Raw genomic sequence first — 23,928 nt, 5'->3', positions numbered from 1 at the left:
CCCCTACAGTAGCTGTTCTGTTTCCGTCAAACCCTCGGACACAGATACTGTTCTTGTGGATCCTTCCGTGGTCGATCTTTAACTGGTTCAAGGTAGATAGTGGGCAAATATTGGCGCTTGAGCCGTTATCCACCAATACTCGAGTTACCACCGAGTCTTCACATTTGACAGCTAGGTATAGAGCTTTATTATGCTCCGTACCTTCCACCGGCAGGTCATCATCTGAGAATGTTACCCTGTTCACCTTGAAAATCTTGCTGGCAATGGTTTCCAGGTGGTTTACAGAAATCTCACTGGGTACATGAGCTTCGTTAAATATCTTCAACAGGGCCCGACGATGCTCCTCAGAATGGATCAGTAATGACAACAGTGAGATCTGGGCCGGTGTTTTTCTCAGCTGTTCGACCACAAAATAGTCTTGTACTTTCATCTTCCTCAGGAACTCTTCAGCCTCTTCTTCGGACACAGGTTTCTTGGTTGCAACTGGGTTGGTTCTTCTTAGCTCCACCAGAGCAAAACATCGACCTGATCGAGTCAGCCCTTGCGCTTCATAACTGACTTCTTCCACCTGTTTTCCTTTGTACATCACCACCGCCTTTTCATATTTCCAAGGCACAACCCTGCTGTCAATCATCGGCAGCTGGACCACAGGCTTTATGGTCACCAGTTCTCTACATACCCCTTTTAACACGACTATCGGTGTGGGGGGATTCCTGATATTACCAACTTGCTTGGATCGGGTTTGCTTGTTATGGCGGACGGGCTCTTTCCCAATATCACTATCGGCTTGACGCCTTCTCCCTGCGACTGTACACTCGTCCTTCCACTGGTCGAGACTTCTTTCGGGGCGGCTTGGATCATCATCACTGTTTGTGAGGGTTTTCTCAACTCTCCTCCCTCACACACCAACTCAATCATGTGAGTTTCGTGGTGCGCTGGCAGTGGGTTTTGGTTGATGTTAGGAGCTTCTGGTGTCTGGACCTCGATCTTATTGGTGTCGATAAGATCCTGTATGGCATGCCTTAACTTCCAACACTTCTCGGTGTCATGCCCGAGCATCCCTGAGCAGTATTCACAACTTATTGATCGATCCAAATTCTGAGGTGGGGGATTTGGTTCTCGAGTCTGGACAGGACTAACCAAACCCAATTGCCTCAGCTTGTGGAACAAAGCGGTGTAGGTTTCTCCCAACTCCGTGAAAGTTCTCTGCTTCCGCAACCTGTCATTCCTAGCATCTGGGTTTCCCCGGAAGCCTGCCCCTGAAGGGTTTCTATACGCCCTCGGTGGAGGGTAGGTGTTTTGTGGTGGTGCATATATGTTCTGGGGAGCCGGCGCGCGCCATTGTGGGCGAACCGGAGGCAGAGTGTATGATTGGGCCTGGTGTACGGAACAATGTGGTTCTCAAGGTGGATAGAAATTTTGTGGTGGGTTGTATGGGTAGTTTGACCTGTGAGGTCTGGGTTGGTTGTAGTGCGGCCTGCCAGCCCTGGACCAACTGCCTGCCTCGATCGTGGCAACCTCTTCTTTCTTTCTTCTCAGCGCACCTCCCGTGCCGCTTTGAATAGCCTGGGTTGTGGCTTTGAGTGTCGAATAGTTCAAGATTTTGTCAGATCTCAGACCCTCTTCTATCATGACCCCTATCTTGACCACCTCGTTGAAAGATTTTCCAACTGTTGTCACCAAGTGACCAAAGTAGGTTGGATCCAGTGTCTGCAAGAAATAGTCCACCATCTCTCCCTCTCTCATGGGAGGATCGACTCTAGCTGCTTGTTCTCTCCAGCGGAACCCGAACTCGCGAAAACTTTCCCCGGGTTTCTTCCCAGTTCTCAATAATGTGAGACGGTCAGGGACTATCTCGAGATTGTACTGGAAATGACCTGCAAAAGCCTGCGCCAGATCATCCCACATGTACCACCTACTGGAATCCTGCCTGGTATACCATTCTAGTGCAGATCCGCTCAGACTTTGGCCGAAATAAGCTATCAGCAGCTCATCCTTGCTGCCTGCCCCTCTCATTTTGCTACAGAATCCCCGCAAATGTGCCATGGGATCACCGTGCCCTTCATATAAATCAAACTTAGGCATCTTGAACCCAGCCGGGAGTTGGACGTCTGGGAAAGGGCACAGATCTTTGTATGCTACGCTGACTTGATTGCCCAGCCCGTGCAAGTTCCTGAAGGACTGCTCCAGGCTTTTGAACTTTCTCAATACTTCATCCTGTTCAGGGGCCTTAGCCGGCTTCTCAATCTCTGCCGGCACTTCCAAATGTGGATTGTAAGCCTGTGATTCGGGGGCATGAAACGTAGGCTCGGGGGGTGGTATTGTATATCATGAGCCTGAAACAATGGCTCACTGGTCGTTCTTTGCAAAGGGGCTGATGTTGGTCCCACAAAAATGGAAATATTGGGTGTTGGGAGAGGTTGATGGGGTGGTGGAGCTTGGGAATCATGAGGGCTTCTTTCTTGATGATAAAGGGGATTTGGGCGGCTTGTGGAAGGGCCAGAGTGAGGGTATTCCGGCATGTGCCACAGTGTTTCAGGGCTCTTTTGTGTTTTGGCTATGGCTAGCTGCATTGCATTCATCTCTAGTCCCATCCTTTCAATCTTTTCCATCGCTTCTTTTAGCAACTGGCTCATCGGCCTCTCTTTCTCATTACTATTCTTTGAAGTAGTCATGCTTGTTGCTATCGGTCCCTTGGATCTGGTTTGATAGGAGTGTGTTGCCAGAGTTCTTTAACAACTAACTTGTCTGGTATAGACAACAACAAACTTTGTTAGCGTTAGAGTTTAACAGATTTGATCATAACACATAGAGGATGCAATGCACCTAGGCAGTTAACCGTTTCTACATGCTTTGCTTCAAACAACATGCGTCATCCCGGTTTGCTCATTCGTCCCTTTAAAGTATTTTGGGAAACCCTGCATTTTATTTTATTTGTATTTTCTTTTCTTTATTTATTAAAGCGGTCGAATCTTATGGGGATTGCCTACGTATCACGTCCCCGCGTGAATCAGACCAGGCGTAGTTCTGCCATGAGGCTAACATTTATATAAAAAAGATGAACAAACATTACATTTGAAAACTTTGTAAAAACAATGTCTTGAAATACACACATTCAAATTGAAATAAACAGATACAATTCTTAACATCTCATAACGTGCCCCACTTTCCACTTGTGTTGTAAATTATTAGATCATTTGCTCAAGGCAGGTCTTGACCCGGATGACCTCCCAATGTTCGATACATCCTTTCCAACTCCCCTGCTAGATGACGGGCAAAGGTGGGTGCATGCTCTGTAAACCTTTCATAATCCATTCCTTGGCAGTTTACATAACTTTGAGAGGTGTAGACCGCCAGGTCGTGGATCTGTGCCCTGAAATCTTGGAGATGTTGGCCTTGATTCTGCAACTGCTGCTGGCGAGTGGTGGCTATATCTCGGATACGGCCTTCACGATCTAGGGCTGACTCTAATAGAGCTCGGAGTCTGGCCTGCTCTAATCTCATCTGCGCTCTTTCTCTATCAGTGTCCGCTTGTTGATGCTCTCTGTACCTTCTTGCCTCTTCTAGTTGTGCACGAAGTTGGTCTTCTGATCGTATCCAATGGTCTTTTTCCTTCTTGAATTGTGCCATGTCTTTCTCGGATTGCCTATCTTGGCGTTCCTTATCAGATCTGGCTTCTTCGTTTAATTGTTGGATCCTTTCTTTTGCTTTGCTCAACGCCCTTTCTTTTGCAGCAAGAACGGAATCATAATCTTGCATTCTTTCAAAAAGATTGGCGATGGTTTTTTGATCCTTCCAATTCCTCATTGGCGTTTCAGAAGCCTTTTTCATTCTCAGAAATCGAGCATGAAGACTTTCATTCTCGCAGGCTAGACTCTTCTTCTCGCCTTCAGCTTCTTGTGCTTGCAAATCCTTCTCCAGACTGAGGTTCCTTAGATTTTCCTTTAGGGCATGGATAGTTGCTTTGTACCCCTTCTCTTTTTCTCCCCAGATCAACCGCTCTTGGATTTTATCATTAAAGTTTTGAATATGGGGTCTTTTAGTTGGCCTTCTTAGCTCAGGTTCTGGTACATCATCCACGCGAGACCGTTTCTCGAACCACCTTGCATATCCAGGATTTATCTCACCCTTTGTAGTGTCTGGGACTTGAGTATCGCTTTTCAAGTATCGACATCCATTCCACATCTGCTGAAGTAACACCTCAGGAATAGTGGCCTCTGGGTGTAATTCGATTTCTTGCGTACTCAAATCTTCATCATCAGGAACTACTTGATATCTTCCTAGTTGTGTTAGGACTCTCAATGGCGCATACGGCTGGATGCTTCTCAATCCCAATAGTAGCAGATAACTATTTGAGTTTGACATATGTATCACTTCCCTCATCGGGAGCCATCCCAGAGTCCATTCAATTTGATTTGCCGTTAGAGCCCTTAGCCGAGATACCCATGCTTCTATCCCTTCTGGAACCTGATAATTTTTCACTCTTTCCTCATAACCCTCGATGTAATTATCGTTGTTTGGCCCATACTGTATGATCTTGGGCTGTTGTTGGAGATGTTCAATCAGCCACATTTGCAACAAATTTTTGCATCCTTCGAAGACTTTTGCTCCTGCTTTACATAAAGTCAAAGCCCGATAAATGTCCGAGAGAATGATGGGGACAAGGGTGTGGTTTTCCTTGGTGGTGAGGATTTACACAACTTTTGCGGTGCGAATATCGATTGTTCGCTCTTTGTTCGGGAAGACCATGATTCCTAGAAAAGCCACCATGAAGGCGAAGCGACGGTGAACCTGCCATGCGTCTTTGTCTTGTTTGTTAGTAAGGCCTTTCTCATGAATTTCGAACCCATCTGACTTTCCGAACCTTGAATACAAAAAGTTGAAAGAACAACATCCGTTGACGACATTGCTTTTCCTGATTTGACTGCTGATGTTCAGAAGACCGAAGAATCGATGTACCGAGGGAGCCTTCGTGAATATCAAGCTTTGATTCCTTAAACTTCCGTCAAAACCAACATATCCAGCTACCTCCTCTAATGTAGGAGTGAGCTCGAAGTCAGAGAAACGAAAGACATTGTGAACAGGGTCCCAAAAAGTTACTAATGCCGCAATCAGATCATCACAGGGTTTAACTTTCATAATATCCGGGAGATTTCCCAAATGCTTGATGACCCACTTTTGACCATCTTCGCCTAATTCACACCACCACATTTGAAGCTGGAATAGAAACTCTTCTGTATTTGCGGATGAGGGGTTTTGTGTGGTGCTCATTTTGTATCTGAAATTTAATTTAATAAAGTCAAGACTCATTTTGAAAACATACTCTAATCATTTTCAGTCAAAACTATTTTCAAGATTTAAACTATTTTTGGGAATTTTTCAAACTATTTTCAAGATTAAATACCTTTCAAGATTAAATACCTTTATTTCAAGATTTGAAAACTATATTTTACCTTTTTATTTTTAATTTTTATTATTTTTTTATTATTATTTATATTATTATTATTATTTTTATTTTTATTATTATTATTTAAAAAAAAAAACAACCCATTTTATTCCTCAGTTCTTACCATGATTTCATTTAAGCCGGTCAGCAAGCATGTTCGAGGCAAATGAATGCACATATAGCAAGTAGGATGCATCAGGATGGTCTTTTTATTTCGAGTTCACCTGTCCTAGACAGACCCAACCCTTGTGTTGAGTCCCCTAAGTCAAATGCACATGATGCAAATAAACGTTCCGACTAGGGATCCGGTACATGGCTGAGTTATTCTAAGTGTAAAACCTGAGGTTGATTGTTCTAAACCTGGCTTACCCAAACGGACAGTTTGAGCCGAAGCGGGGGCAACGTACCGGGAGCACGAAAGTCTGCCCGGCCTAGTTACTTGTCCCAACTCCGTCTTATTTGGTATGACTTTAACAGAAAGGTGGGTCACGCGCACGTGTACACCATAAATTCAGAAGACTCAGAAAGAAGGGGGTTTCGTAACAGTTGTATATATTCACAATTCAAATAATATTAAAGCGGTAAAAGCATCATTTAGCACATTAGGCATATATCGTGTAAAATCAGATAATAAATAAAGCCAACTATAACAATTATTCTAAGCTCGAATTCTTAACCCTGAACCAGTGGTTCTGGGTGTAAATAAGTCCCCAGCAGAGTCGCCAGAGCTGTCACACCTCCTTTTTACATACTCGCGAGGGCGCAAGGGAGTTTTTTCCAATTAAAGGACAATCGAAACGGGATTTGTTTATTTATTTCAGAGTCGTCACTTGGGAGGTTTAGGGTGTCCCAAGTCACCAATTTTGATCCCGAATCGAGGAAATGAATGACTCCATATTACAGTCTGCGTACCATAAATCCGGATAAGGAATTCTGTTAACCCGGGAGAAGGTGTTAGGCATTCCCGAGTTCCGTGGTTCTAGCACGGTCGCTCAACTGTTATATTCGGCTTGATTATCTGATTTTATACAAATATGAACTTATGTGCCAATTTTATCTTTTAACTGCTTTCATAATTATTATTATTTTTATAGGGAATTGCAACGTCGTGAAAACATACCTCGAATCACGTTACATCAATGTACACGTGATTGTTGACATATCTCAACTCGGTTGAGATTTGGATTTGGGTCACATAAATGTGCACCCGAGTTAAGGAAAATAAATTATTAAAGGCGCGCTTAAAGCAACTAGCGTATTGTTATTTTGTGAAAAAGCCATAAAATTCGCTAAACGGCATGTCCCGAATTCTAAGTATTTTTATATATATACATTTAGAGAGCCCCGCACTTTGTACATCTTTGTTTGTCGAGGCTCGTCTCATTCCTTATGAAAAGAATTTGCAACGTCATGGAAATGCATCTCAGACCACGCCACAATCAATGTACCCGTGGTTAGAGACATATTTCGATTCCGTTGAGATTTGGATTTGGGTCACATAAGTGTGCACCCGAGTTTAAGAAGATAACATTATTAAGTACGCGCTTAAAGAGACTATCGCGTTATTATTCTGGGAGGGCCGTGAGATTTGCTAAACGACCCGTCCTGGAAACTGAATGCTTCGATAATATACATTTAACGAGGGCCCCGCAGCTTGTGCGTTTTTATTTGTCGAGGCTCATCTCGTCTTTATTTTAAAAGGATATCCTGTAGCAACTACGTTTCTTGTCGCATGTGTCTCTATCAATTGAAAGCGGAGATAGTCCTAGTTAATTATATGCTTGCAGGTCATTTATAGCAGGATTCAGAATGCTTAAAAAAATTCAGAAACGAGGCTGCGTGCACAGTCAGCCGAGCAAATAATCACGGGCCCAAATCCGGCCCATGCGTGATGGGCCAGACCTGGGCCACTGCTTGTTCGATGCGGGCCTGCTTGGTCTGTTTTGACCTGGGCTCGACCTTCATGAGGTTGAGATTGCAAGTTTTGTGTTCTTTGTCTTAACATGTGGTTTACTAGTTATATGGGACCATTAATCAGAAGAGGAAGAACTTAGCCAATGATGTACAGTTTTCATGCTTGGCATACATTACAGCACATATTACAAAGTAAAACTAAGTCTGAGATGCAACCTATTTCATTGAGAATATTTTCACCTATCAACATACATATGTAAACTACCATTTAGCTAATCTATATTGATATACACTGGGCATACAGGCTGCTTCTATTATCAACACAGGAATGAAAATTATCATACAGTACATGATATCTAATATAACAATCTATGTATGAAAGTCAACTTCAGGTCTTTTCTTTTTGCATTCATGCTCAATGTTCCAATTACATTTGATAGTGCATTGGTTGTGTACCTGGTATAGAGGACAAAGAAGAAAGGAATGATCAGCTGGGCAGTATGCAGTAAACACAGCAACAACACAGCAACAAACCAACAATCACAAGTGTTTTCCACAGTCCATAGACAACCAACAACAATTTCCAGAACAAAGAAAAACAACAGATGGTCGAGCACCAAACAAGTAATCCCAGAAAGAGTAATGAAACAAACAGAAGTAACAGAGTGTTCTATGCAGCAACACCAGCAGTCCAACAATCACAAGCAGCTCAATCAGTGCAAACAACAGAACTTGGCCAAGACAGCTTGACCAATACGAACCCTTATGTAGCTTTCAGACAGTGTTTGATTACAGTACTTACTAGAAATTTCCTTATGTTTTCAGTTTTCTTTAAACTCACAAGACCTCTCTTAAGACTCAAATTTCTAGCCCTTTTTTAAGTTATGAAATGGCCTATTTATAAGCCAAACGACCCAGTGCAGCTAAGCTGCCTGGATCCCCCCACTTGCAGACTGCCCATTCCCTTTAAGCCCATGCCTAAGCATCTTTTGGTGCCAGCCATTTGTTCCCCACGCCTGGTTTATTCTTTAATCAAGGATTATGGGCTCATTTTAGTATTCATTTTAAACTCATACTCTTGTGTCTTGTTCCCCATTGGCATTAGTTTAATCCTAATTTAGTACCCTACTTGTCAGCTCATTTAAACTAAGCTTTTTCTGTCCTTTTCAAACCCCAGACTACCCCTGTTAAACCCTGATTATTACTGCCCTAAACCCATCGTAGCATCAGGGCATTTTGAACTTCTGAAAGTTCAATTTCAGAATTGCCCTAGCCTGATTCTTTTAATCGTTTTTACAATGCAGTTACAAACTAGCATTCACAGATAATGTCCAATATTCATTTCACAATACAGGTTTGTTCAGTCATGTGAGGTTGTACGTATTAGCATATCTGAACATTCAGTCATAGGGAGTTAATCGACGACATTTATCAAGTCGACTATACTAATTATAATAGGTAATAATCAATCGCTCATATAAACTACACATACAGGGTCCCGAATGACTTCAAATATCTTTGTTCAATTACTGGGAACCTATATGAGTTAACTTATTTGACGATTAATCTAATTGACGAGCATGTATATCACAGAGTACATTCAGAACACACATAGAAAATCAAACGACCAAATAAAAGGTCTTTGACAGAGACGGAAGAAATTAAGAAAAACATCATACAATAACACACAGTCACAACAAAGCATGCTAACAACTCAATCAAAAACTAAAACAAAGAAAGGGAAAACTTACTGAAAAAGTTTAAACTAAACTGAACCAAATTCAACTTAGCTTCGACCATTTGAGGCCGAACAAACTTTAATCAGGGTGTTCTCACACGAGAACACCTTGGTTAAGGTCCATTAGACCTCAAACCCCTGTCAACATCGGCCGGATTCCCCAGGTGCATGTGTTCTGAGGTCTGGATTTTCAGATCTGGTTTTTTAGAAGTTGTGGGTAGATTCGGACCAAACCAAGCTTGGTTTGGTCACGAGGAGGGTCAGGGGAGTGTCTGGTATGAAGATGGGGTGGTTTGGTATAGGTCCGGGTTCGACTCGAATCTTCAAATGAAGATTCGAGACGAAGGAAGGTGATTCGAGGCTAGGGGGTGACAGATCCATGTTCAGGAGAGTGAGGGGGTCTTAGGGTGTTCAGGAGGTGGTCACCGGCGTTCATGCCGCTGGCTTTAATGGCGAGGGAGAATCAGGGCGGCTGCTAGGGTTTGGGGGGTTTCAGTGTTTGGTGAAGACGATGAGTGGAGGGGGGTTCGAATAGGGGGCGTGGGGTACGATAGAAAGCTTATATACGATCTAGGGGTTTAGATCCTGGCCGTTAGATCAAATGAGATCTATGGCCAGGATCTATTCACTTAGGGAAGACGGTGTCGTTTTGGGTTTGATAGTGGGTGAGACCCGGTGAGGCTGGATCGGGTCAAGGTTTGACGGGTTTAAGGGGAATGGCCTAGGTCCGTTGGATCAAGGGGTTGGACGGCTCAGATCAATTTCCTAAGACGACGTCGTTTGGGGTTGAATGAGTGGCCTGATCAGGACCGTTCGTTTGGGTCAGATCAACGGTTCTAACAGGGGTATTGATACGATGTCGTTTGGGGTCCTGCTGGGGAAGCCTGGGTTGGGCTTGGTCTTGCATTGGCTTTGGGCCTCATTTGGGGTCCAAACCGATTCCTTTTTTTTTTTTTAATTTCAACAAATTAACCAAAAATTCCTAAAAACAATGCAAATGATTAAAATGAACCTACACACATATTGGGTAACACCTACAACAATAAACACACATATTAGAATTTTTTTAAAAATGGTTAAATCACAGCCTAGAGTAAAAGCTGCATATTTTTTGTGAATTTTCTCTTAAAACCGGACTACGGCCTGATTACACACGGCGTTCTTATTTTTTGTGTTTTTTGTAAGATTAATTGCAACACGGGCCGAACCACAAATGACTAGCAGCACATGTCCCGTGAAAATTGTACCGCGATGCCATTTATTATTTTTGATTTCTTTTGGAGTGATTGCTCGTGGAGCAAAAATCACGTGCTTACAGGGTGTACTCAAGATATTAATAGCCCCAATTAAAGGGTTAAACCTAGAGATAGTAATACCCGACTTGAACCTTGATTGCTTATGCAAATTTACATATCCAATTGGTCTTGAGAAAGTCAATTCGGGCAAAATCACTCAAACCACCGAGAGGTGTAGAGTGGGTAAAATCGTGCAAGGGTTATATCATACTCCCCAAATATGTTAATCATTTCTTAGACTCATGTACCCGTCAATTGACCACCTCGGCGAAAGTCATTACCCTAGTGCCTTTTAACCATTTGAACAACTCGCAATAATTTACTCTTAGCTTCTTCTAGTTTAATTTAGAATTATAGTTTGATAAAATTAGAAGTAAAACAAAAACCCAAAAAATGTTTAGAAGTGTAATTTGGAACACATACACAACTTTCAATTAGATAGAAACTCAACTCCAACTTTTAGCTCCCTGTGAAAATCGATCCCGACCTTAATCTGGTAAAAGCTGCTTCGACCCTCTCTCGCTACTCAATAGTAGTGCAGGGTTGGCCTCAATCAACTTGCCCTAAATAACTTTACAATTTTCTTATTAAGGCTTTATCTCAACCCGTCACGGAGGCCACTTTGTGCGATGCTGAGCAGGCCCCCACAGATTCTTATATTCAGGAGCCCGACGAGACCATGGTAAGAATTGTTTTTGACTTAGCACGTACATTACTAATATGTATTTTCATATACTGAGCTGACTTATTGTTTTGTAGGTTGTTGATGGACCGACGACCCCTTCTATCGATCCTGCCATCACTACTGGCGATCATGCTACAACGCATCCTCATATAAAGAGGCGACATGATGAGGATGATCCTGATAGCATATTTGGGCAGGAAGGGATGCACCTCAGTCCAGCAGCTGCATTGAAGCACACAGGCTGTGGGACACATTGATTTTCTTTTTTTTGTATTTTATGTACGCTATGTAAATAATAACAACAATTTTTTATGCTTACATAATATGCGCATTATATTTTTATTTCCTCGTTTCTTCTTTATTTTAACACTACAACACAAACACAAACATAGAAACTTAACATAATTTAAATGCAATACAACTAATGAAAACACATGAAATGGGAAACATAAAGATAAAGTACTACACTCAACACGTACATATCATACATTAGTCACCACCGCCTAGTATTCTCTGCTCCAACCACTTAAATTTCTCTTCCAGCTTATTTTGTTCTTCTTCCACCTCTTTGAGTTTCTCCTTCAACTCCGCAATTTCTCGTTCATATTCCCATTGTTTTTTGGCATGAAGATACTGCAAAGATTTTTTGTAGCATTCCCGCTCACAGGGTCATCAAGCCATACCTCAAAGTTGCAAAAATTTCCGTTGTTGCCTCCAAAACTGTTCACACACATCCAGTATATGCGCCCAACTTGACCGTCATCCCAACAGTCAGCCATCATACTGCGCTTCCCACATTGGCACATTGGTACATACATGTGGTCAGACATTTGTTAAAGCTAAAAAAACCTGCTTTATGGAAAGTTTTGCTATTTGTTATGGTTAAGCGCATAAAACAACTAGAATGCGCCCGTTATTTATAGGCAAGGCAACACACGAAACGTAGTATTTAACCGCGCTATATATATTCACACAAAACGTAGTATTTAGCCGCGCTATGCTTGGCGCGATAAAGATTCTCTCTGATACAAAACAGCTTTTTCGCAGTCGGGCAGCTGTTCAGATCGATAAGACAACACACAAAATGTAATATTTAACTGCGCTATATATATTCACACAAACCGTAGTATTTAACCGCGCTATGTTTGGTCTGTTAAAGATTTTTTTTGATACAACACAGCTTTTTCGCAGTCGGGCAGCTTTTCAAATCGACAAGACAACACACAAAATACAGTATTTAACCATGCTATATATATTCAGTTATTTATCAAACATCTAAGTATTATGACAGTGTAGTTTTCTAATAATTTTAGAGTGAAACTCGAAAGTGAACGTAAAAATTTTCCGTTTTCTAATCCAATACTATTTTTGATTACATGAACGGGAGGGAAAAATTCATTTATTTACTCAACTAAAAAATGTTAAATATCAATAAGATGTAACAAGGCCGTGGAAACATAATTTTATTTGATACATCTTGCAACATAAACAAGTACATACACTTATTACAAACAACATTACCTAAAAAATAAAACACTATGTGTATCCTTGATAGTCGGGCACATTAGATGAACTTGCACCAGGAGCTGGATTACCACCACCACCCAAACCAGCTGAAGGACATTTATGACGGTCGTGTCCTGTTTGCGAGCATATACCACATTTATGCGCATAAACGGTATCACCAACATCCATTTGGTTCAGTATACATGTTCTCGTTTGCACTTGTAGCTTGCGCAAATAGTCCTTGTTACACAACATTTTAAATGCTTCTGATGACCAATAATGCTCAGCATCCACTGGCTGCAACTGCCCACTATATATGTTTAAGTATGCAGCAACACTGTATTGCCTATCAACATAGTTGGTTGGCCCTAAACCTGTTTGTTGAAAGCTCTTCATGGCATATGAGCACGGTATGTGGTAGATGGTCCATTTCTCACATGAACACAACCTGTTGGCTTCATTTATAGTGTGTATATTATTCCCCCGGTGTTGATAGATAGCGGTACAAACTTCAAAAACACCCCGGTTGTGATCATACTATAAATATGAATGCCAATGTGCTCGCCTCCTGTATTTCTCAAATCTTTTCATTTGTATTGGCTTAAATTCAACACCCCTCTCCATCAATTCCGATGCATCTCTATGCCTTTCAACAAACCTCTATGCCATCTACTTGAATGTCATCCGGACCATGGCACTGACAGGCAATCCACGTGCAGACTTCAATAACCCATTGAAAGACTCCGACACATTTGTGGTCAGGGTTCCCCATCGTCTGCCACCATCCGCATGCAATGTCCACTTGTGAAGCTCATGTCGCATCAACCAATGATAGGCTCTTTTGTCTAACTGCCAGATCGATTCCATGTGCCTCCTGAATTTGCACTGCTGGTGATCAGTTGCACCCATCCACATTAAATCATACAAGTCCTTGTTGGGATATTTCTTCTAGAAATTGGCCTTCAGGTTCCTCACACAGTAACGGTGGTATGCATAGGGTTCCTGCCATTCAGATAAATGCTCTACAGAACTTAATATACCACCATGTCGATCAAATACTAGACAAATACCTGAACATTGTTTGACAACGTGCTGCTTCAAGTGGTCCAAAAATAACGTCCACGTCTCTTCTCTTTCATTTGCATGGATGGCAAAGGCTAGTGGAAATATTTGTCCATTGGTATCTACTGCAACGGTGATCAACAGCTTAATATCATACTTTCCACAGACATGAGTACCGTCTATGGAAATTACAGAACGACAATGCACAAAAGCATCAATTGCTGGTTTAAATGCCCAGAACACATATCTGAATGTATATTCCGGTCTTCCTGCACTCTGCTCAAGCTTCCATTCAACAACAGTCCCGGGGTTGAAGTGTTTCAATGTGGCCATGTACCTGGGTAGAGATGCAAATGACTTATCCCAGTCACCATAAACAATTTCAAATGCACGTTTGCGCCTGAGATATGCCTTTATTTTGGTAATAGTACACCCATATTCCTGGTGGATGGATGTAATACACTCTTTGATCTTGTACCTAATAGACGCTTCAATGTGTGGAATCTGTTGAAGAGAAATCAAGTCAACATCCAAGTTGAAGTGATTCCCATTGAATGTATCCATTTCACAATTGTAGGTGCCAATACATTTACCCACTTTCCAAAACCTCGTTTTCTTCTTGCTCGCACGCAGCATCCAATGACAAACCATAAAACATCTACAATAAACAGCCTTGTATACATCAGGACTTGACTCCCATACCGTCATTGTCACACCTCCTTTTTACATACCCGAGAGGGTACAAGAGAGTTTTTTCCAATTAAAGGACAATCGAAACGGGATTTATTTATTTATTTTGGAGTCGCCACTTGGGAGGTTTTAGGGTGTCCCAAGTCACCAATTTTAATCCCGAATCGAGGAAAAAGAATGACTCTATATTACAGTCTGCGTACCAGAAATCCGGATAAGGAATTCTGTTAACCCGGGAGAAGGTGTTAGGCATTCCCGAGTTCCGTGGTTCTAGCACGGTCGCTCAACTGCTATATTCGGCTTGATTATCTGATTTAATACATGTTGAACCTATGTGCAAAATTTTATCTTTTTACCGCTTTCTTAATTATTGTTATTATTTTACGAGAATTGCAACGTCGTGGAAACATATCTCGAACCACGTTACATCAATGCACACGTGGTTGTTGACATATCTCGACTCAGTTAAGATTTGGATTTGGGTCACATAAATGTGCACCCGAGTTAAGGAAAATAAATTATTAAAGGCGCGCCTAAAGCAACTAGCGTATTGTTATTTTGGGAAGGCCGTAACATTCGCTAAACAGCCCGTCCTCGAATTCTAAGTATTTTAATATATATATTTAGAGGGCCCCGCATTTTGAGATTTTATTTGGCGCGACACCTCCATTTTATTAAAGGAAAGGCATTCAACTAAGTGAATTACGGATATTCATTTTTTTTAACCGTACTCGTATCATGCGAGCGTGTACACAATTACACTAATAGATTGAAAATGCACCTAAGAGCATGCCAGCGATGTGAACTAACCGACTTGATTAAATTACATTGATAAAGACAATAATTTTTACAATATCCGAAGATTAAACATGAGTAAGCTTAATAAATTCTTTATTCAATACATAAACTTGGCCCAAACCAGGATTTCAATTAACTCCTATTCAAAAGATAAATGACGCCCTCATCAATCCAATTAAATGAAACAACCAATGCTGAGAATTAACACAAATTTCAGGCACTATCATTACTGCAGAACTTTCAAGAACATCTACTATTACACAATTTTAAGCACATGTATTACTCTGCCAAAAGAGAACAATAGATACCCGATTCGTGACGGAATAGAGCTTCCAAATTAACAACGTAAAAAGAAGGAAAGAACGGTACCTGTTAATGTGTCAAAGCAATGGTACATGGACAGAAATCGAGCTAACACTACAGCCCAAAACTCAAAACAACTGACGCTTGAACCAAAGATGCCGGACAGATCTCAAATCGGAAACAAGCAGCGACGATCTCAAACGGACCTCTCCCTGGCCAGAAATGGCATTCGAAAACTGTTATGAAGAGCTGAAACTTCGAGCTCTCTGAACTCTTAACCTATAAGGGTAGTAAGAGAGGAGTTTTGCTTTTTGGTGTTAATGGTGGAACACAACTGATTTTTGGATGGCTTTCATGACTCATTAACTGTTGGTTTTGACGACGAACAAGACGGAAATGGTGGTGGTCGCAGGGACTGTTTGGATTGAGGAAGGAGCAGCTGTGGAGGGTCGTTTGGAAGGGTGACGACGCGGCTACTGGTTGCAAAGACTACGAGGGGTCGTTTGGGCAGTGGTGATGGCGAAACAGCAGTGATGGTCGGATTTAATGGAGAAACGTCGGACTGGTTTTGGTTACGACGAAGGAGAAGAAGTGGTCGTGGGCTGGTAGTTTTTGGTCCGTTGCTGGGGGTGCGAGGGTGGTTTTTTGTAGGGTTCAGCTAGTGAGGCAGATGATGGGGGAGTTGGGCGACGCAGTAGCAGGTTGGTTTGGGTAGAGCTGGAGCTCGTAGCGGGCGGCAATGGTGGATGTGGTCAGTGACGACGCAACAGCAACAGCTGTGGTCGTCGGCTTCAATGGAGGAGTGGTCGACGATGGTTGCTGGATGGCGGGCAGTAGGTCGACGGGTGTTTTGGTGGAGCTGGAGCGTGCTGGCTGGGGGGATATGGTGGTTGACGGGGCTGTTTGGTGGTGATGTTTGGACGTGAGGGGGTAGGGCGCGGATGGTTTCACGGAGGTGGACAGTAGGGTTTGCTAGGGTTTTTTCGGTTCTTCTTCTTTGGAAGAAGAAGATCAACAGTGGAAAAAAATCCACTCTCCTCAAAAATCTGTCTAAAAGTCCCCCCTCCCTCTCTAGCTTGTCCGTGTATTTTTAGCCTTTGCCAAGAAACATAGACCCCACGTGTGTAGGGGTCCAAGGTTTGTGTCCCCCATGCGCGGTGGGGTTACCCGTGTACGGTGTTCCGTCTGTGTTCCCCACGCGTGTCCCCCATGTGTGGTGGACTCGGATTATTATGGGCTAGGCTTGAAAATTAGGCCTAAAAACGGGTAGTTTGAACCCGAATATTATTCTTTTGCCGGATCCGAGAATAAGAACACGACGTTGCTCAACTAATCCTATGTAAGCAAAATAACTACCAAAAATAAGATTAATATTTAAAACAAAACTATATCTTTTTTAATATTTTTTTCAAGATTAAAATAGCTACAAAATATTAATAAAATATAAAGTAATATTTTTTGTATTTTTTCAAAATTAAAATGACTACAAAACATTAATAGAACTATATTTTTGGTAATTTTCGAAATTATGTAAAGTACAAAATAAGGTACTATTTTTTGTATTTTTCAAGTTTATGAGAAATACATAAACTAAAAATTTATATATATATTTTTGTAATTTTTCTTTTTGCAACGAAATAAAGTAAAATAGTCAAAATGGCTATATTAGACCTAAATTACATATTTATGCTAAAAATGTGAAAATTCTCGGGGAGGGTCAAAAATCACGTGTCTACAGCTGCCCCTCTTTGACTGGAAACACGAGGAGTTTTCCGACAAAGAACGACTAGACATGTTTTTGACCCGACCATTATTTGGAGGGACTACACTAAGGAAAGGAAGGGAATGTGACCGAGCCCTGGTATCTGAGCTGCCTACATATCCTTGGTTATACAGGAATCAGGCCACGTGCAGTTCGGAAATGAGAGAGATGGTAAAGTGTACCGAGTTGAAGAGCCGATCGAGGTGCCGTTCCGTTGAGGTTCCGGTCCGTGGTCCTGTCATTACATCAAAAATGAAAAATGAGAAAGACTAACTAAACCTATCAGCTATTAGTTACAAGGATTCCTATCTGTAAGTCTTCTGAAACTTGATCTTGAGTCTTGAATGGTGCTTCATACAGACTTTGGATTTGAACCTTGATACTTGCTAGTTGTAGGCGCTAGTTCTTGAACAGACCACATATGTTCTCCCCTTCTGTACTTTGGATTCTTTTTTCTTTTTCTTTTTCTTTTTCTTCTTTTCGATTTTTTTTTGTGACTAGCTTTTGTTGACTATCTCAGACTGTTGGCTCGCATTCTTGAGGTGAGCTTCTTGTTGTTTCTAACTTGGATTGAATGCTGGGGATTTTTGTTGTAGCCTTCTCCCTTCCAATGGGTTACGACTTGACCTTGAACGATGTTCCTCTGTTCTACAGGCGGACCCCTAACTTCTTCAATCTTTGACATATAACAACCTCCGCTCTACAGGCAGGCTCCTGACAACCAAAACAAACAACACAAATGAAATTTCCTAACCCAGTTTGCACTGGGAAGGTTTGTGAGTCGTTAGAAAAATCGTAAACCACCGACACTACTGATGCAATGCTGAGAGTGAACTAAAGACTAGACTAGGATGTGCATCTCCTACGAGTAAAATCTCAATTTAGGAAGTGAGTCTCCTAAAATAAAATATAACTTGTAAAAAGCCAAGCTAGGAAGCGCGCCTCCTATTGGTAAGACATGGAACGTATTCCCTTGTTATACAGGTGGGCGCCTGGCTTCAACACTTGAAATGAAAAGACTGAAATGTATGCCTCTGTTCTATGGGCGGGCTCCCAACTTCAACACTTGAAAAGTAAAGACTGGAATGTATTCCTCTCGTTATACAGGTGGGCGCCTGTCTTTAGGAAAACTAAACATTGATAATCTTAATAAAACTAAAATTGATTTTTTTATTATTATTATTAGTGCATCAGACTAGGTCTTTTTTTTGTTATCTTAGGAGAAAGATTCATCAGACTAAGATTTTGATCCTAGGAGAAGGTTCATCAGACTAGGTCTTTTTTGTTATCTTAGGAGAAAGATTCATCAGACTAAGATTTTGATCCTAGGAGAAGGTTCATCAGACTAGGTCTCTATCTTAGGAGAAAAATTCATCAGACTAAGATTTTGATCCTAGGAGAAGGTTCATCGGACTAGGTCTCTTTTTTTTATTGGTATCTTAGGAGAAAGTTTCATCAGACTAAGATTTTGATCCTAGGAGAAGGTTCATCAGACTAGGTCTCTATCTTAGGAGAAAAATTCGTCAGACTAAGATTTTGATCCTAGGAGAAGGTTCGTCAGACTAGGTCTTGTTTTTTTGGTATCTTAGGAGAAAGATTCATCAGACTAAGATTTTGATCCTAGGAGAAGGTTCGTCAGACTAGGTCTCTATCTTAGGAGAAAAATTCATCGGACTAAGATTTTGATCCTAGGAGAAAGTTCATCAGACTAGGTCTTGTTTTTTTGGTATCTTAGGAGAAAGATTCATCAGACTAAGATTTTGATCCTAGGAGAAGGTTCGTCAGACTAGGTCTCTATCTTAGGAGAAAAATTCGTCAGACTAAGATTTTGATCCTAGGAGAAGGTTCATCAGACTAGGTCTTTTTTTTGGGTATCTTAGGAGAAAAATTCATCAGACTAAGATTTGGATCCTAGGAGAAGGTTCATCAGACTAGGTCTCTATCTTAGGAGAAAAATTCGTCAGACTAAGATTTTGATCCTAGGAGAAGGTTCATCAGACTAGGATTTTGATTGGGAGGAAAATCTATCAGACTAAGACTTTTTATCCTAGGAGGTAATATGTGAAGATCAATGGCAAGATTTTATGCACAATAGCAAGACAAATAAAGGCAAAGATTTGAGAAACTTCCCTTTGTCGGCTCTTCTCGTCTTTTCTCATTCTTCTCCTTTTTTGTTGTTTTTTTTCTCTTCATTTTTTTTTTGTATCACTTTCCCTGCACCACTTTGTTCCTGTTTCATACAAAGAAATTTGTCAGTTTTAAAAATGGTGGTCGGTTTGTGGCCTTGGGTCTTGTGCAGCTTGGCTTCTGCTCAATCAGCTTGAGTCGGCTTCAAGAGACTTTTGCTCTGAATCAACCCTAATTGTTTCAAACCCGGTACCATTGTATTTCTGGCTCAATCAGCATTATCCCAACTGGATATCTTTTCTTAGATGACCTTTTCTGATATCTTGAATGACTTCCTACTTTTGAGAAATTTGTTTCTCAAAGAGAATCACAAGTTATCTTTGTTTGCGCCAAGCAAGCTAACAAGAGTCTTTTGGGGGAGCCTTTGTATGAATCCTTAAGGCATGTTGACATTAACAACTGAGTTTGCTAGCCAAATTTACTTTGTACAACTGAAAAGCTGGTAGCAGATTTTGAAATCCTTTCTTTCATGTTTTGAGAAGGACTAACTCAGGGTGAAGGACACAATGACGCAAAGAAACAAATATTAACAAAAAATGCTCCTGTCAGAAGGACAGAAGGAATTTTTTTTTTCAATAACTAGCCTTAATGATCATGACATGCATTTTGGACTCAACGGCCTGATCTATTAAACTAATACAATCCTCTCTTTTACCATTCTTATGATCTTTGAAGTCGGGCGTATCTGTGCCAATTCTTTGCATCAACTTCGCGACTCACTTTCGACTAGTGGTGCCCTGAGGGGTTTTCACCAACAAGTCTCTCTCATTTATTTATCTCTGTTTACCGTCGTCTTACAGTGCCTGTGAGGGTTTTCACTAATAAGACTCTCTCATTTTTCTTTTCTTTTTCTTTCCCTTTTTGTGAGAAACTCGACGATGTTCTACGTCATGCAACAACTGTTGCTCATTGCATGCTTCTCTTGGCATTCTTGAAGGCATATCGGGAGGTCTTTATTTGGAAGGATTTTGGATAGGGTTGGAAAAAAAAGGACGTCATGAAGGCTCAAAATAAACTCAAAGAAAAGGGGGTTGTGGAACTTACAACTCTTGGAATCGACTCTTTCAAACGTGAAATAAAATCTCTGCCCCAGTTTTAGATGCTGGGGATTTTTTTTGGATTTTTCTATATTTTTTTTCTTTTTTTCTTCCTAAATTCTTATTTGGTTGGACCGAACCGTGAGGCTGCCTACGTATCCCTTTTTAAGGAATCAGGTCGAACGTAGTTCAAACATCTGACCTAAACTATTTTCATCATTCTTTCTCTTTTTTTCTTTTTTTTTCCTTTTCTCTTTTTTTCTCTTTTTTTTTCTTCCCTTTTTTTTTGTCTGCCCCAGCTTCTATTTTTGAGGGCATGGACCTTTGACAAAACTCTTTTTTTTTCTGAACTTTCTAAGAATTGTCCCATTTTGTACTCTTGGGACATGGATTTTTTTCTGACAAAACTCTTTGTTTCCTTTTTTTTTTCTAATCTTGATTCCAAAAGAGGGTAGTCAAAGAAAAATAACGCAGGCTCAAAAGGGGTAGCAAATGGTATAAAGTGTTTGGGTAGCAGGAAAAGGGCCTCCTAGCCTCGAGAATGCCAGTCATGCTATCTTCTTGGTGTGTCGTGGTCACAAGACACTTTCCATCCCTTAATGTCAAACCTTACAACAAACTTCAATTGATCCTTCTTCAAGCCCGATCTTCACAATGATTGGAAGGTGAATTTTACCCGAAGTACTTCGACTATTTATTCATCCTAAAAAGTGTTTTTTTTATTTTATTATTTTTTTTGTTATCCAATTCAAGATTAATCAGTTTCTAAGATCTGGCTAAAATTTCCGCATGTATGTCATGTCATTAGAACTAGAATGACACAATAGGACAAACTGTATTTTGTTGAATAAGGATGGAAGGGTTTGACAACTAAACAAGCAACCTAAAATCCGAGTAAAACCCTAAAATAACCCGGCTAATGGAAAATAGCCACAAGACAGACAGACAAGACTCATACAAACAGAATGGAGGGATAGAAGGGTTTGACTCAATAAAACAAATAAAATCTGGATCACAGAACAAGCTTAGGCCTGACATTTAGACACAAATTTGTTCATCAAAATCAGTAGAGCCTTCTCCAATTTCGGCATCATTATCTCCAGTTAGCAAGCTCCCGAGAGGATTCTCAAACTCCATGTCACCAGGCGTCTTCCCCACAAAGTGTGCATCGTGATGTGCATGTAAAGGATTTTGCGCGATATTCTGGGTGTCACCATCTTGGATCACAATCAGATTTTCCTGGATCATCCTTTCTATTTCTCTTTTCAAATCCCGACAACTTTCAACATTGTGCCCCTGGGCATTGGAATGGTATTCACACCTTTTAGACGGGTCAAAGCTTCTTGCACGTGGGTCCACATGATTTGGAGGAATAGGTGCAATCATGTCATGATACTTTAACTTCTCAAATAAGCTTTCATAGGACTCTCCTATTGGTGTAAAATTATCTTTCAACTTTTGTTCCCCTTTATACCTCTGGCTTGGATGTGGGTTATAGGGCACCTGAAAATTTTGTGGAGACTTCTGGAGATTTTGTGATGCTCGTGCTCGCCTCCTGGGGCGTTTTGGTGGCTGGACAACATACTGAGGTGGAGCGATAAAGTATTGAGGGTTCTGAGGTGGATAATACTGCTCAGGGGAGCCATGGAAAATCTGAGGAGGCTGCTCATACCTTCGAGATGTACTCCTGGGACCTCTTCTAGACCCTGATGTCATCATGATTTCTTCAATATCCTCATTTGTGTCGCTAAGATTATCAGACTCAACCCGGACAGCCTGAGTTGCAGCTTTTAAAGCTGCTTGACTTATAATTTTGCCTGTCTTAAGACCATTCTCTATCATTTCTCCCATTTTGATTGCTTCCGAGAAGGATTTGCCAACTGCGGACACCATGTTTTGAAAGTAATCTGGCTCTTGCGCTTGAAGGAAGACAGTTATTAGCTCGGGGTCATCCATGGGTGGCGTAACTCGAGCTGCTTGCTCTCTCCATTTAATGGCATATTCCCTGAAACTTTCACTTGGTTCCTTCTTCAGGTTTGAAAGGGAAATGCGGTCTGGAGCAATGTCGATGCTGTATTGGAACTGCTTGACAAAGGCCTGTGCCATGTCATCCCAGACATACCAGCGAGACGTGTCTTGATCCATAAACCATTCGGAGGCTACTCCCGTAAGGCTTTCCACAAAATAAGCCATCAACAATTTTTCATTTCTTCCCGCACCTCTCAGTTGATTGCAATACCTTTTCAGGTGGGCTATGGGATCTCCATGTCCATCGTACTTTTCAAATTTGGGTGTCTTGAAACCAGGTGGCAAGTGGACATCGGGGAACATACATAGATCTTTGAAGGCAACACTCTTTTGACCTTCCAACCTTTGCATGTTTTTCAACCATTGTTCTAAGCTTTTCACTCTTTGGGCCATTTCTTCCTGTACCATCTTTCGGGCAGGCTTCTCAATCTTTGCAGGAAGATCAAACGAGTACGAGTGGTACTCATGAGCGTGGTACCGCTCTTGTTGTGTCGCAAATTGTGACTCATGACGAGGCTGTCCTTGACCACCGGCCCATGCTTGACACATTTCGGTCATTTGTTGTTTCAATATTCTATTTTCCTCAACCATAGTTGACTCGTGTTGAACCCTCCGACCCTGAGTCTCTGGAGCACTTGTAACAGCTTCGACGTCAGTTGTCATTTTTCCTTGGACCTTGTGTTGGCCGCTTACCACAAACCGACCACCTCAACTTTCTTCACAATTCCAAACAGAACATGTTAGAATGGACTCAGTCGGTCCTTATAAATCAATATATTTTTTCATCATTTTTTCGATTTTTCATATTATTTTTTCATCATTTTTTTTCATTTCATTTTTCTTTTTTTTAATATATATTTTTTTGTTGTGGTCGAATCTTATGGAGATTGCCTACGTATCATGACCCCGCATGAATCAGACCTTGCGTAGTTCGGAACAATAAGAAATAAACAATACTCAACATTTTGTTTTTTAATTTTCATATTAAAACAAACTGGGTTTCAAAGGTTTGAAGATGACCTACAAACTCGAAAATCAAACAACCCACGTGTTCTAATTAAAAGATTTACAAACTCCAAAGCAAATGGCCAGCTTCCTTTCTCCGTTCGACAAATGCAACCGAACGGTTATTTTTGCAAACGTGGCCCCTTCCAAATTCCATATGAATTTTGAGGCCGGGGAGGATTATTTTATGACACTTCTACAAACTTGTCCGTTCTTTTACGAAAACAGCCTTTCGACAACTGAAAGATACTCTAAGGCTATTTCGGCAAGAACAGTTTAAGACGCGGCCGAAGCTGGCTTGGCTTATTTTGACAAAAGACGGTATTCACCTGACCGCTGACTCTTTGTTTTTTTTCCTTTTTTTTAATTACAATAAAAACCTGGTGTTGCAAACACGGCCCTTCAGCGCCTCGGGGACGAAGATTTATAGGGCTGTGTGGGTCAACTGGACCAAAAATCCTAAACATGACCC

The sequence above is a fragment of the Nicotiana tabacum genome, chromosome 6 (genome assembly GCF_000715075.1).
Source record: "Nicotiana tabacum cultivar K326 chromosome 6, ASM71507v2, whole genome shotgun sequence".
NCBI lineage: Eukaryota > Viridiplantae > Streptophyta > Magnoliopsida > Solanales > Solanaceae > Nicotiana > Nicotiana tabacum.
The sequence above is the reverse complement of the archived record's forward strand: the minus strand, read 5'-3'. Positions refer to the sequence as shown.